The sequence below is a fragment of the Carassius auratus genome, chromosome 17, assembly GCF_003368295.1.
Source record: "Carassius auratus strain Wakin chromosome 17, ASM336829v1, whole genome shotgun sequence".
Taxonomy (NCBI): domain Eukaryota; kingdom Metazoa; phylum Chordata; class Actinopteri; order Cypriniformes; family Cyprinidae; genus Carassius; species Carassius auratus.
The window spans coordinates 15185750-15198327 of record NC_039259.1 but is presented as its reverse complement, the minus strand read 5'-3'; the positions used below and the strand labels follow the sequence as shown (position 1 = coordinate 15198327).

The 12578-nt window shown below is 37.2% G+C and overlaps 1 pseudogene; it reads right to left on the bottom strand.

Annotated features, from left to right (window-relative positions):
- Positions 1-2171: 2171 nt before the first annotated feature.
- LOC113117862 (grainyhead-like protein 1 homolog) lies at positions 2172-11354 on the bottom strand (annotated as a pseudogene).
- Between the last annotated feature and the right edge of the window lie 1224 nt (positions 11355-12578).

Sequence of the window (12578 nt, the reverse complement as noted above, 5' to 3'; positions counted from 1 at the left end):
GCTGTAATGAGAAAAGCCACAAAAGAAGCTTCATTAAAAAACATTCATTAACAAAATTCCTTTAATATTTCAGAAAAAGGAGGCACTGTAAATCCAGGGGTCATTTGTCAGGCCAAGAGCCCCATGCACTGTAAAAGTGTTGCACTGAAAATTTGGTTTCAGTTCATTTGTGACATTTTTCAAAGCAAGTCAACATAAAATGTTTATTCAAAACATTACATTTTAATTTTACTTTATGCATTTTATTGTTGGAAGGGAATTAAACATTCAGCTGAACTGCTTCAAAAATCTGTTTCAGATGAAACAACTATTTCCAGATCCCCTGCCGGATGACCGCAGACCCCCTGTTGAAGCCCCTGGGTTAAGCCATTAACACATGCTAACATGATTAACCTACTTGTGATGATTAATTATCTGCTTGTAAACTGAGACCAACTTTATTTTTCCTCTCTAGGTCCTGCATACCTCAGTGTAAACTCCTCACAAAATCTGATCATTCAGAACAACAGCAAGAACATTTGAATCAACACAGATGCATTGTATAAAAGCACATCTTTCCCACTCTAAACACTCTTCGTTTGTGTGGCACTAGAAAGTATGGCAAAGTTCACTTTTCTTGTTCTTTTTGGGTGATTTTAGTGAAAAGTAAATAGCCAGAGGGTTTATTTTTGGATCTAGATATACTCTGGGTTTCAATGTCACATAACTACTGATGATCAAAGGTCATGTTGGACAGGACACTGTCTAGCATTTGCTTTCCTGTGTGTCATGTGATTTTAGCCGTATAGATGGCCAGGTTTTTTGAGTCAAAGGTGGACAGTGAAGTTAAATGAAGAGCTCTACCAAGAAACTGAACTGATCTAAAAATAACTTCCAGGTCTAAGACATGCGAGTCAGTGATGGTACTATGATGTTTATGACCGGAAATGGTACGCTGAACAAAGTTTGGCGGGGTAAATTATGCATGTTTTGATTTATTAAGAACACCGCACGTGGGCTTAAGATGTGATCCCTTGCCAAGAACCCTCTGATAACAGCCAATCGTACGCCATAATGGCAGATTTCATAATCGTTGAGAAATGACTGTATTTCCTTTCCAACTGACTGCATCAGTCTGGTCACCATGACCCAAACACAATCTGCTGTTTCCGTGAAATGTTTCAGCAGTCTGCACTCACACAAGCAATAAAGAGCACTGAAATGATGATGTCAATATGCTTTTACCTACAGACACTTATATGTTAATGATCATATGGAACATTTCTGCTCGGAGGCTTTCAACGTAGCATGCACTTGTAGGGGGTGTACTTGTACTTTTTCAAGAGACTACAAATCATAATCTTAAACAGAATTTTTTTTAACACTCCCAATAGCATTAGATATGTTTAATGGGTTTTAATACAATATACTTCATTACATATTCTTATACTTAATACTTAATTAAATAAGGTAAACTTCATTGAGCTTTGACTAATTCAGACAAAAATTATTTAAAAAATATGCAAGGGAATAATAAAAGTTGAATGCAGATATACAATATATTTTTATTTCATAAAATGTATAACTTATACATTAATTTGTTCATAAATTATAAATTAAATAAATTTAAAATGGGAAAAGGTGATAAACTGGTCAAATAAAAGTCATGTTGCTCTATCTTTTTTTTTTTTTTCCATTAACCCAATCTTGCACCAGCATTTTCTGAGAAAATTTCTCTCAGACTGAACCATCTCCGGCTAAGTTTAACAGATAAGATTCTGGATTGCTAATGCAAAAGCTGCAAGTTTATTGCCATGCAGAAGTAACGCCAAAAACTGGAAAGTTTCCAAGGGTCAAAATCTATCTAAACTATATGATTGTGCAAAAATACATTATCGTGTATTCTCGTATCTTATCACCAGTGCTCACATGCAGTGTGTCATACACACACTGCATAATCTACATGTCTAGCAGCTGTATACTTGTGGAGAACGGTGCGTTTGAGTTTCATAAGTCATAAGACAATGATGGAAATGTTAAAAAGCAGCAAATATCAATCTTTTTAGATATGTTTATGGGACGGGTATTTTAAGCTGATATTCATTTAATTGGGCCCCAACTGTTTCAAAGAGGTCATTTGAAATGTACAAACTTTTACTGTATATCTGATATTTTTATATTAAAAAAAATATTTAAAGTTTTGCAGACAGTGTACTCACATGACGCTGGAAGGTGGAGAAATGGATGTCGGGGATGAAAAGAACAGGCTGCGTCTCGAAGTCCGTCATTGTCTTGAAGATGGTGATGTCACTGCGCTTGTGCAGAAGGGGGACCTTGACATCTTGCCCAACTGGGAAAATGGGGCATGGATAGAGTGAAAAACACCTCTTTCTGGAGCTCTAGTCACATGTTTTTACTACGAAGTACCATCATGTTAGTTAAATCTACATGTCAAAGTAAAAACCTGAAGCTGTGCTTACAGTTTCCCAAAGGAGGGTTGACATCAGGGCATTTGCCCTTCCTACGGGACTGTTTCCTCTCCTCATCACGGATCTTGCGCTCTGCACCCTTGTCACAGAAGACCTTAATCTGGCAGTAAGCGCGGGTGGATAGGCTTATTGCTGCGGTTGTTGTAGCTGTAGGTGTCAATCTGTATGTTGAGCGGTAGGCCCCTTCACTCCCTTCTGAGAGGAGAAGTCTGTGCTCAGACAGTTCACTGAGATGAAGATCTAACAAGGGAAGAGAAGGAACACTGAAATGCCACAAACTGATCCTCGGAAATAAAGAGTAATGTTATGCTTAACTTAAATTTCTTCAATTGTGTGAAGTAAAAAAGAAAAAAAATAACTAAGTTCACACTGAATATAAATTCTTACAAGTCCAAAAAAAAATTATTTTTTCTTTCAGATTTTTTTCAAAAAATAAAAATAGCAAAGTGTTAAAGTGCAGTGAACAGAAAAAAACAAGCAAGAGTAAACCTTAAAGAGCTTTTTTAGTCTTAAACTTCATTCACTGTGTGGGCAGCTTTGCTTGTTTTGAACTAATGAATACTGTTATTCTTTAAATGCATGAGGTGGAACTGGGAACACCAGACTGTGTTGCCATTATCTGTTGTTGTTTGTCGCCCCCTTTTGAAAACAGAATAGAATCACAACACATATTGATTTTAGACTTTGGGTTAATATCCAGCATTATGGAATTACTGCTCCATCATGGTCTATAAAACAACCTTACTATATTATATAATGTAATAATTTAATAAAAAAGGTGAAATTAAAAAAATATCAGTTTTTACTGTTTCGTTTAAATGAATGTTTCTGTAAACACTCCATATAAAGTGTGCAACATGTTTATAGGTAATTTACACTTTAAAAATAAAATAAATTAAACTGTTATAGCTGGTAGTGATCATTTTTTTTCAGGATTCTTTGATGGATATAAAGTAAACAATGTGAAAGTCTTTACTGTAGATTTTGATAAATTTAATGCATCCTCACTGAACAAAAGCATTATTTTCTTTCAAAACATCTTACTGACCCTAAACTTCTGAACGGTTGTGAATATGTACAACTCTTAAACCGCATCTGTTTATTCCTACCAAAGCAAAATATACTTTAACTTTATTCAACGACAATACAGCATCTTATGTAATAATAGATTATTAACAAAAGGCCTGAGACAAAATAAGAATTAGAAACAAATGGTCTTTCAACTAATCATCAAATATTTGCTCAAGCATTCACTCAACGCTTGTCATTTCTCCAAAAGTCCGCTAGGGAGCGCCACAAATCCATTCCAACCGTCCTCAGGGTCTTGCCTTTTCTATTTCCACTTTCTGTCTTTCCAAAGCACACAGAATCCAAACCACTCCCACATGTAACACTGCAAACAGTCAGTACACGGGAGACTGTGCACACGGATGAGTATCCTACAGCACCGGGCTTATCTTATGATCTGCATCCTGGTTATAGGACAACACTGCTCACTGCAAAAATACCCCATTTCAATTTTTAAACTTTGGATTATTTACTTTAATGTGACTAATTAGAACTATAATTACATGAATACATAACAAGGACTATTTCTCAGATAGATCTGCTTCAACTTAGAAAAATCAAAACTAATCAGACTGAGGCAAGAGGATTTGTCTACCAAAATTTGTTTGTCACTTTGCGACGGGTTTTACCCGACTAGTCTCGACACACTCGCCAAACAGGATTCCATTAGCTGTCGGTGCTCACTTGCTCCCCCATCAGAGTTTCCTCATTCTTAATGCCACTGATGGGCGCGTCTCCCCCGTAAACCCATCAGTTCAGCACAAAATAGGGCTGTCAGGCCCAACGATCTGAGAACTAATCATTTCAGCACTGACATACACCTAAAAATTAAGTCAAGGTATTGGCCAATGTTAGAAACCCCTAATGCCCAGCTCAAGTAACTAAACTAATCTTGGAAAGTCCCTTCTTCACATTTTCTTAAGATATTTCTTAATATGTTCCGGCATATACAGCACACTTTGTTTTTGTTGCATTTTTTAATGTACTCTAGAAAGTGTTATGCATATGGTCTATTTTGAGTGTAAATCTTCATGTTAGTCATACTTTTCCTAAAGGTCATGTCTTTTTTAAGATCCTTTATCCGCATACCAAAAATACATACCTAGAAATGTAACACATGGAAACAAATAAAAAAAAAAGATGTTTGCTATTTTTATTTTTTTTACACTCTAAAGCTTTTCAACAGAAAGCCACTTATTTTTTAACAGATGTCCAGAGGCAAATCAAATAAAAGTGCAATAATGTTGTTTAATAATTACAGGCTTTCATTAGAAATGCCCTAAAATGTCTTTACCTTTGCTTCCTCGCTGATGTCCCATGTGAATGAAATGGCGTTATATGAAATCTCCTCAATATTGCTGATGGTGTTGAAACTTTCTTTGTAGTCCGCTGTGGGAGAAAAGAGAGGCTTGATTAATTAGTATAGATGGACAAAGTGGAGTAATGATAAATGGGGAATGGAATATTTTGTTAGTATCATAATTTGAAACCAATAACACAGGCAGAAGTGTCTATCATAGACTATAACTAAGTGTTAATGAGCTTTTTAGTCAAAATCAAGACAGTTAAACATAACTAGTTGATCAAGGCTTGTTACTTATGTTGTACTTTACTAATATAATATCATGACATTAAAGAGATAGTTCACCCCAAAATAAAAATGTCTGTTATCATTTACTCGGTTGATGGCAGCCACTGACTTCCACATTGTTATTATTATTTTCCATACCATGGAAATGAATGGCTTTAGTTATAAACATTCTTCAAAATATATTATTTTGTGTTCAACAGAAGAAAGAAACCCTTACAGGTTTGGAGCAACATTAAAAGGTGAGTAAATGTTGACAGAATTTTCATTTTTGGGTGAACTATCCCTTTAAATCACAAAGGGTATTTTCCCCTCAGAAGTTGACTTCCATTCATGCAAGATCATGTTGTGTACCCTTTCATGTTTTACAGTGCTCATCTTTTATTTGTTGTGTTCATTGTGGAGGTCATTGATGGCTCTCCCCTTGACCTATTATCTTGTCCCCACCTACATCCCCCCCACTTTGTCTGTATGCTATCTGTTTGCTATCTGTACTTGTTACTCCACCCTGAACTAGACTGGACCAAGAGACTCAAAGAGACATGAAAGTACGAGTGATATCTGTGAGTGTACTACTGATGGTGTACTGATATCCATAGACAAAGACTTCTCACCGATATCAATGCATCTCTGCTTGGCCGTGTGCTGTCTTGAGTGCCAGTATTTCCAGTGCTTGAGTTGGTCATCTCTGGATTTCTCTTCTCCGAACACTACCATCACAACACTCTGAAACACACCACAGGGTTTGGTACTGTTTTCTTATAATGTACCAGCACTCTCAAACAAATACTCATCTATTCAGTGGTACAGGAAGTATTTACACACTTAAATACATACGAATTTCACTGGAAAGTATCTGCAAGTATTTTTAACCAACTGGCAAAAAAGTATTTATTAGTGGATGTGGAAGACGGTCCTGTTTTGGAACCGTGGATTATATATATTTAGTGATTTAGCAGATGCTTTTATCCAAAGCGACTTACACATGAGGAAAACGGAGGCGAACAGAATCAACAAAAGAGCAATTGGTATGACAAGTCTCAGTCTCAAGTTTTTTTTTTTTTATTATTATTATAAAATAGATAAAAAGAAAACAGATAGAAAAATAATTGAGAAAGCTTGTGTTAGAGGTCTTTTTTATATAGAAAACAAGCAGTTATAAAAAAAAGAGTGCAAGTCTTAAAGGGTTTTAATAAAAAAAGAAAACAGATCAAATAGAATAAGAATAGAGAGTGCAAGAGTTAGAGGGTCAAATAAAATAAATATATATATATACTCTTCTTACCCTAACTTTACAGATGGGGCCATGCAGCAGTTTGCCATTGTCGGTTTCCCTGAGGGTGATGGGATAGAACTGTCCCTTGTTGAGGTATGTCATTGTGCCATCTCCAGATTTCTGTCTGAGAGACTTGGAGGCTTCTAATGTGTATTCAAAATTATTACTGTTGACCAAACACAAAAAAGGGGTCACCACTTAATACATATTTGCACCATCAGACCAAATACACCCATGACAATTTCCATGTTTGCTATTACACAGAGGAGGCAGCTTGTTATATTTGTTGTAGGCTGACAGTCATCTACACATGGGCCATGAGCACCTGTCAGAGCGATGCACCATGCTTTTTGCACACACTCAGCTGAAAGTATCTCTTAATTGGAATCAAGTTTTTTTTTTTTTTTCATAAGGTTATGTTTGACATACCCTGACACTGTGTCAAAAGTGGCATAGTCCTCTTGCGGGATGGGACCCATACTTAACTGGAGATCCCTTGGGAACGCGAACACCTGTAGTGCACAAAAGAGGGGGCAAGAGGGCCTGGCATTAGTGCAAACACCACATCACCACTCATTCAGTCAGCGGGAGAAAGCTGATAGAAAAAACAAACGGCTCTCCCTGTGTGTGCAAGGTTTTGTGGAACTATCATTTCTAAGGAAATCCTCCCTCCAGGTTAAAAAAAAAAAGCAGGTAGAGAGAGGGAGCAGGAATGAGAGCGGGCAAAAGAGAGAGAGAGAGAAAAGGCCCTGGCTATTATGTGAGAGGAAAATACAGCACTTTATTGTGTAAGAGAGACAATGGTATAATGACATGCTAGCTGCTATTTTGGCATGTTCAAATAAAAATAGGGAGGGGGCTCAATACAACAATGTCTTTAGAGTCACCAGGTAAATGAAGTATTGTCTGAGGGTGGGAGACAGGAGATATGTGCATGTGTGTGTGAGAGAGAGAACTCACATCTGAGCTCTCTGGGAAGGTCGAGTCTGGGGTGCGTGGCTGTGTGTTCGGACTGAACTGGTTGTGGGGGAGCTGAGGGTCGAATACCACCGTGTGACTGTCTGTTTCTGAGCAGTGTGGATTGGGGACTGTGACGGAGAATCCATGTGATGGACCCTCAGTCTTCACTGGGTAGTTTGGCCCAGGCGCAATGGATACTGTCACTGTAGTATCGGGTGAGGGGAAAAGTCCTCTCTTGTCCTGGGTGTGCTGGTTCCCTGGAAGAACGAGATTTACTCCTTTCAGAACCTGGTTTCGGTTCTCCGGCGATGGCTCTTGGAGAGTGGTCATCAAGATTCTGTTGGAAAATGTAGATCAATATGTAAAAAACAAAATATACAGTATAAAATGTTTCAAAAATATTTTCCATGACTTACAAACAACTGATAAATGTAAGAGGTACACATTTAACTGCAACAAACACTGTTCTTCTTCACACACACACACACACACAAATGCATGGCTGTTAAAAACCTATCATGTATAAAAAATATATCTAAGATAAACCAAGTCATATTACCCACTGACAAAAATGAATAAATATAAACAATACGTCATATTTTAAAAAAATTAAGCTGCTAAATGTTAAAAGGTAAACACCTTTTACAGATATTTGTTTACAAATTACTTACTCTATATGTAGAAATTTGTAACCTTAAATGAAACGCATAGTAATAAATGTTTGGTGATTAAAAATGAATTATAGCCTAGCCTCCCTTCGCTTTCTGTTGTGTTTCGCTTCTGTTTGACGCGCACGCGCATCCCTACGCAAGTTACGCATTTTTTTTTATGAAAAATATATCTGTGCAGGTGAACTTTTAGTAATTTTTTACATCGCTGTCAATGACGTAGTTTCAGCGTGCTCAGCGAACTGACCTAACAAATGAATCAAATAAATCGTTGCTGACAGTTTTCTTTAATGATTTCTGTTGGATAGTAAGCTAATTGTAGCCCTAGCAAAGAATAACATAAAGTTGGGTCTCATCTTCTCAGCATGGGAAAAGCGGCATTCACTATTGCATCTTTGATGAGAGCTTCACCTTTTGTTGGGATCCACATCAGAGCCCAGGACGTCAGCCTTCTGCTGGGATATTGTTCTCTTTTCCCGCGGCACCTGGGGAAAGTAAACAAACTCTATGTAAGTCTGACCACATCCAATAGCATCAGCTTTACCCATTATATCTGTCAATGAACATATTTAACATACTAGGTGACATTTTATGAAGCAACAGGAAGTCAGATATCATTAAAATAATACGTATTTTGCACGCATTATCATAGGTATTAAATAAGGTTGTGTTGTTGTTGTGTATAGTTCCTCCTTTCATCCCCTTTAAAATAATAATTCTATGAAGTTTCCATGCGTCTATTTTAAGATATAACTTATTACATGTTCACTGGCTGTGTGTGTGTGTGTGTGTGTGTGTGTTCCCTATTCACTGCTGTGTGTACTTGAATGGGTTAAATGCAGAGCACCAATTCCGAGTAGGGTCCTTGACAAATGTCACGACCAGTTTTTATACAGTCTATGGTCACAATTTTTTACTTTCACATATTTAATATTTAATTTTAATAATTACATTTTTATTGTGTTTGGTGTATTATTGCTATAACAGGATTTTGGGTTTGTGAAAAGTTAATTTCAAATTATGATGATGATTATTATTAATGTTAATCTCTACTAGTCATACCTTGTAGTATTCGTACAGAAAACCCAGAGCTGCGGCACTGTCCTCATCTCCATTGATGCTCATCATTGCCTTAGTGGCGGCTGTGAGGGGGTTCTCCAGGAATGACTTCCAGGCCTCATCCTCACTTGTGTAAGGCCGCCGCTGGTTGTAAGCCGGGTCATTCTGTAGCACGAGCACTGCCCGCTTACTGTGAGGAACAGTTCAGAAAGAGCCGTCAGTACTAGAGCAACAGCTAAATGAATCATCAGGCAGTGGTAGGCGGGCTGTGTGATTTGTAAACGCAAAGAGTCAAAAGGAACAATATGATGGCTGTTGAGCATTAACAATCTGAAGATATTTTGGCATTATTGCTAGTGTCAAAGTTGAAAAAAGTTGTGAAAGGCCTTCTTTATCTCAGGATCTTTGACAAAACCGGCCCAAACAACAAATCTCTGCACAGACCGCAGCTTCCCGTTTGACAGCATGTTTCACTGGCTCTTCCAGTAAGACGGCCAGTAAAGTGTCAGAAGGAGATCTAGTGACTTTTCACAGACTGTGACAAAGTTCATTAAGAAAACCGGTTATGGCCTCATTCTTGAGTACCATCATCTATTATTTAGAAAAAGGTGGCTTACAGAGATTGAATATACTCTGATTCAGTGCTCATTAAATGTATTTATGTGTAAATATCTGACAATGAAATACGGACAAGGTAGAGTTTATTTTTCAACTTTTAAACCTGTTAACTGGAGTGGCCAGGTTAAGTCAGGTAGGGAAAAAAATCTTGTGTCTACGATCAAATTTTAAAGTGTAAACTTCGAACATGCCTTTTCGAATTAATGTGTGACAGTCTTCATCCTGATGATGGTTAGTCTCTTCAGTCTCTTGTCACACAACACTCTAGCCTTTAATAATGGAATGAATCCATAAAGAGTTGCTATGACAAAACTTTGCATCCAAGTTGGTTAACGCAAACGGATTAGGAGTAATTTGATAACTAATTGTGCCATTCTTTCTCCCTATTTGATTTTAGCTTTGCAACCTGATAGAGCCGTTATCCTGGGACAATAAAACTTTGTGGACACGCAATCCCACTTCTAAAACAAAAGAGGCGACCAAGCGCAAAATTACTAATGATGTGTTTGTGGCCTCATCCGCCGAACTCCAAACACTAACAGAGGAGAGTTTTGGTTTTCTCTTCAGGATTCACAGACGCAAGATCTCATGTTGCTTACGCTATGGTGATGGCCATCAACAAAGTTCTGTTTGCATGGGGCAAAGCTCACCAACGGGGGAAATATTTTGGGTGTATACTTTGGTTCTTGATGTTCTTAAGTACAGGCGAACCAATTCGGAGAAGAACACAAAACCCAAACTTTTCCAAAAAGGTTGCAGCAGATTCAGTTTAGATAAGCATGCTTGAAACAATCTACAAAAGGCTTAAACACTGCTCTTGAGAAGGAATTGCCAACGCCTAGAAAGCAGGTGTGCTGTTTCAGTCAACTCTTCTTTCAAAACATTAACAATATTTAACTTGATAAATCATACTAATCCATAAAATATTCATACACTGCCATTAAAAATGGTTTTACTATCTAAAAACCTTCAGCCAGTACGTTTCACCAAATATTACCTTTCCAGAAACACAGATGTTGTTTCCAGCTGTACCTACAAGAAGCCTTTACTTATTGAGCCTTTAAGCTCCAATGTGATTTCACTCCAAACAAGGAAGATGTGCACACAAAAAATACAAACGAACCAACTAAATAACACGCAAGTCTGACAAATAGAGTGCGTCGCTCGTAACTCCCGCGGCAGGTGCAGATACACCTGTGACCGACGCAGGTCTGAACATGACAGGTGAACTGAAGAGCCCAGACAGCACTAGTGTGTAGCGGAATCGGCTCTCGGCTGTCAGTCCGACTTCTCGTGGTAAGACACATTTCCGGAATTACTGAGACGAGTCAGACTCAAGGAGCTAATCTGTGCCAGGTCCAGCAAATTAACCAAGATTAAGCAGTAAATAGTGCTCTATTTAACAATCACTGGATCCTTTTCTGTTGATCATCTCTTGGTAGACTATGGACCTACAGTGGTGAACTTACTTGTCATGCTCCTGTGACATCTCTTATGGTCGAACTGGACTTTCTAGTTGGTACTGTAAATCCGATCCTTCTTCTTGTATGGAGCAACGTTTTCAGGATGGGATGAGGGCTGCGTTAGAATTGCTTGTATGAGAACGGGTTTTGTTGGCTTTTCTCGCTTTTTTGGATATACTGCGAAATTGGGGCCGGTTTTACCTGTGACAGGGCACTGGATTGGATTACACCAGAGAGGAGGAGCTTAATATTCAACAATGCTCATTGCTTATGGTCTGTGCATGTTTAACTTAACAAAAACCCAGTGAAATGAATGGTGCAGTGTTTTTTACTTATTTATCTATTTTAGCACTACATGATAGCAAAATCTTAGTATGTTTTTGTTTCTGAATGACCTTTAAACTGTTCAGAGCTACATCTTGCTGTAATGTACACAGTATTTAAATTTTTGCAAACACAATTCAGATTTACCATAAAGGATACTTCTTTATATTTAATACAATTGAATATTATTTTTGTAAGTCCTTTAAATCGTCTGACAGTATATCTAAGGCTTCTATATAATGACATTAACATTAAAAATGAAATTCAGTGTGACATAAATTAAAATTGAAACTGTTGATTGTCTTACTGAATGCTTAAGAAGGCCTGAAGTGATACAAATTGAAAAACTGAAAAAGTAAGGGACACATTTAAACCGTGAAATGTGTTATTTTGCTGTTAATTAATTATCATGTTGTAAATTTCTCGGCAGCATTTCTATTCATGTGTATTCATTTGTCTTCAGGTTCTTGTGATTTGTATGCATAACAACATTAGGTGTTGCCAATACAACATTGAGTACCCTGCGTTCATTTAGCGTAGTAGGATAGGCCCGATTCAAACTGCTGTGAACACCCACACCAACCCAAAATGGAAGATTAGAGATCCATAACTGAAAAAATGGGGTTAATGCAAGTATACAGTATTTAATAAAACTGACCAATCACTTTATAGAAGATTATAGCATAATAATGTTGCATGCAAATTATGTAAATGTTCATGAAAAAGATTCAGATTTGAATCTAAATGTTGTCTTATAAAATTACACATGTTAAGCAAATTTGTCCAGTCTTTAGAATAATCTGTTTGTTTGTTTTTGAGCAAAACACTGATTTTAGTTTATTTACATATCATTTTAATCGTCTTCCACTCTAAAGCCCAAATGCGATGTTTGTCTTGCTTGCAGTTCCCAAATTCCAAGACAATTAATTTGTTTTAATATGCAAATCACCCAGTTTCATGAAACCCATTTCCCCCTCAGTTTCTGTGAGATTATTACTGAAAAGGGTAGTTTAATATCTATGTTTAAGCATAGAAAGTCGTTCTCACTTCTGGATAAGTGTGTTTATACAGTTAAGCAGAGATAAT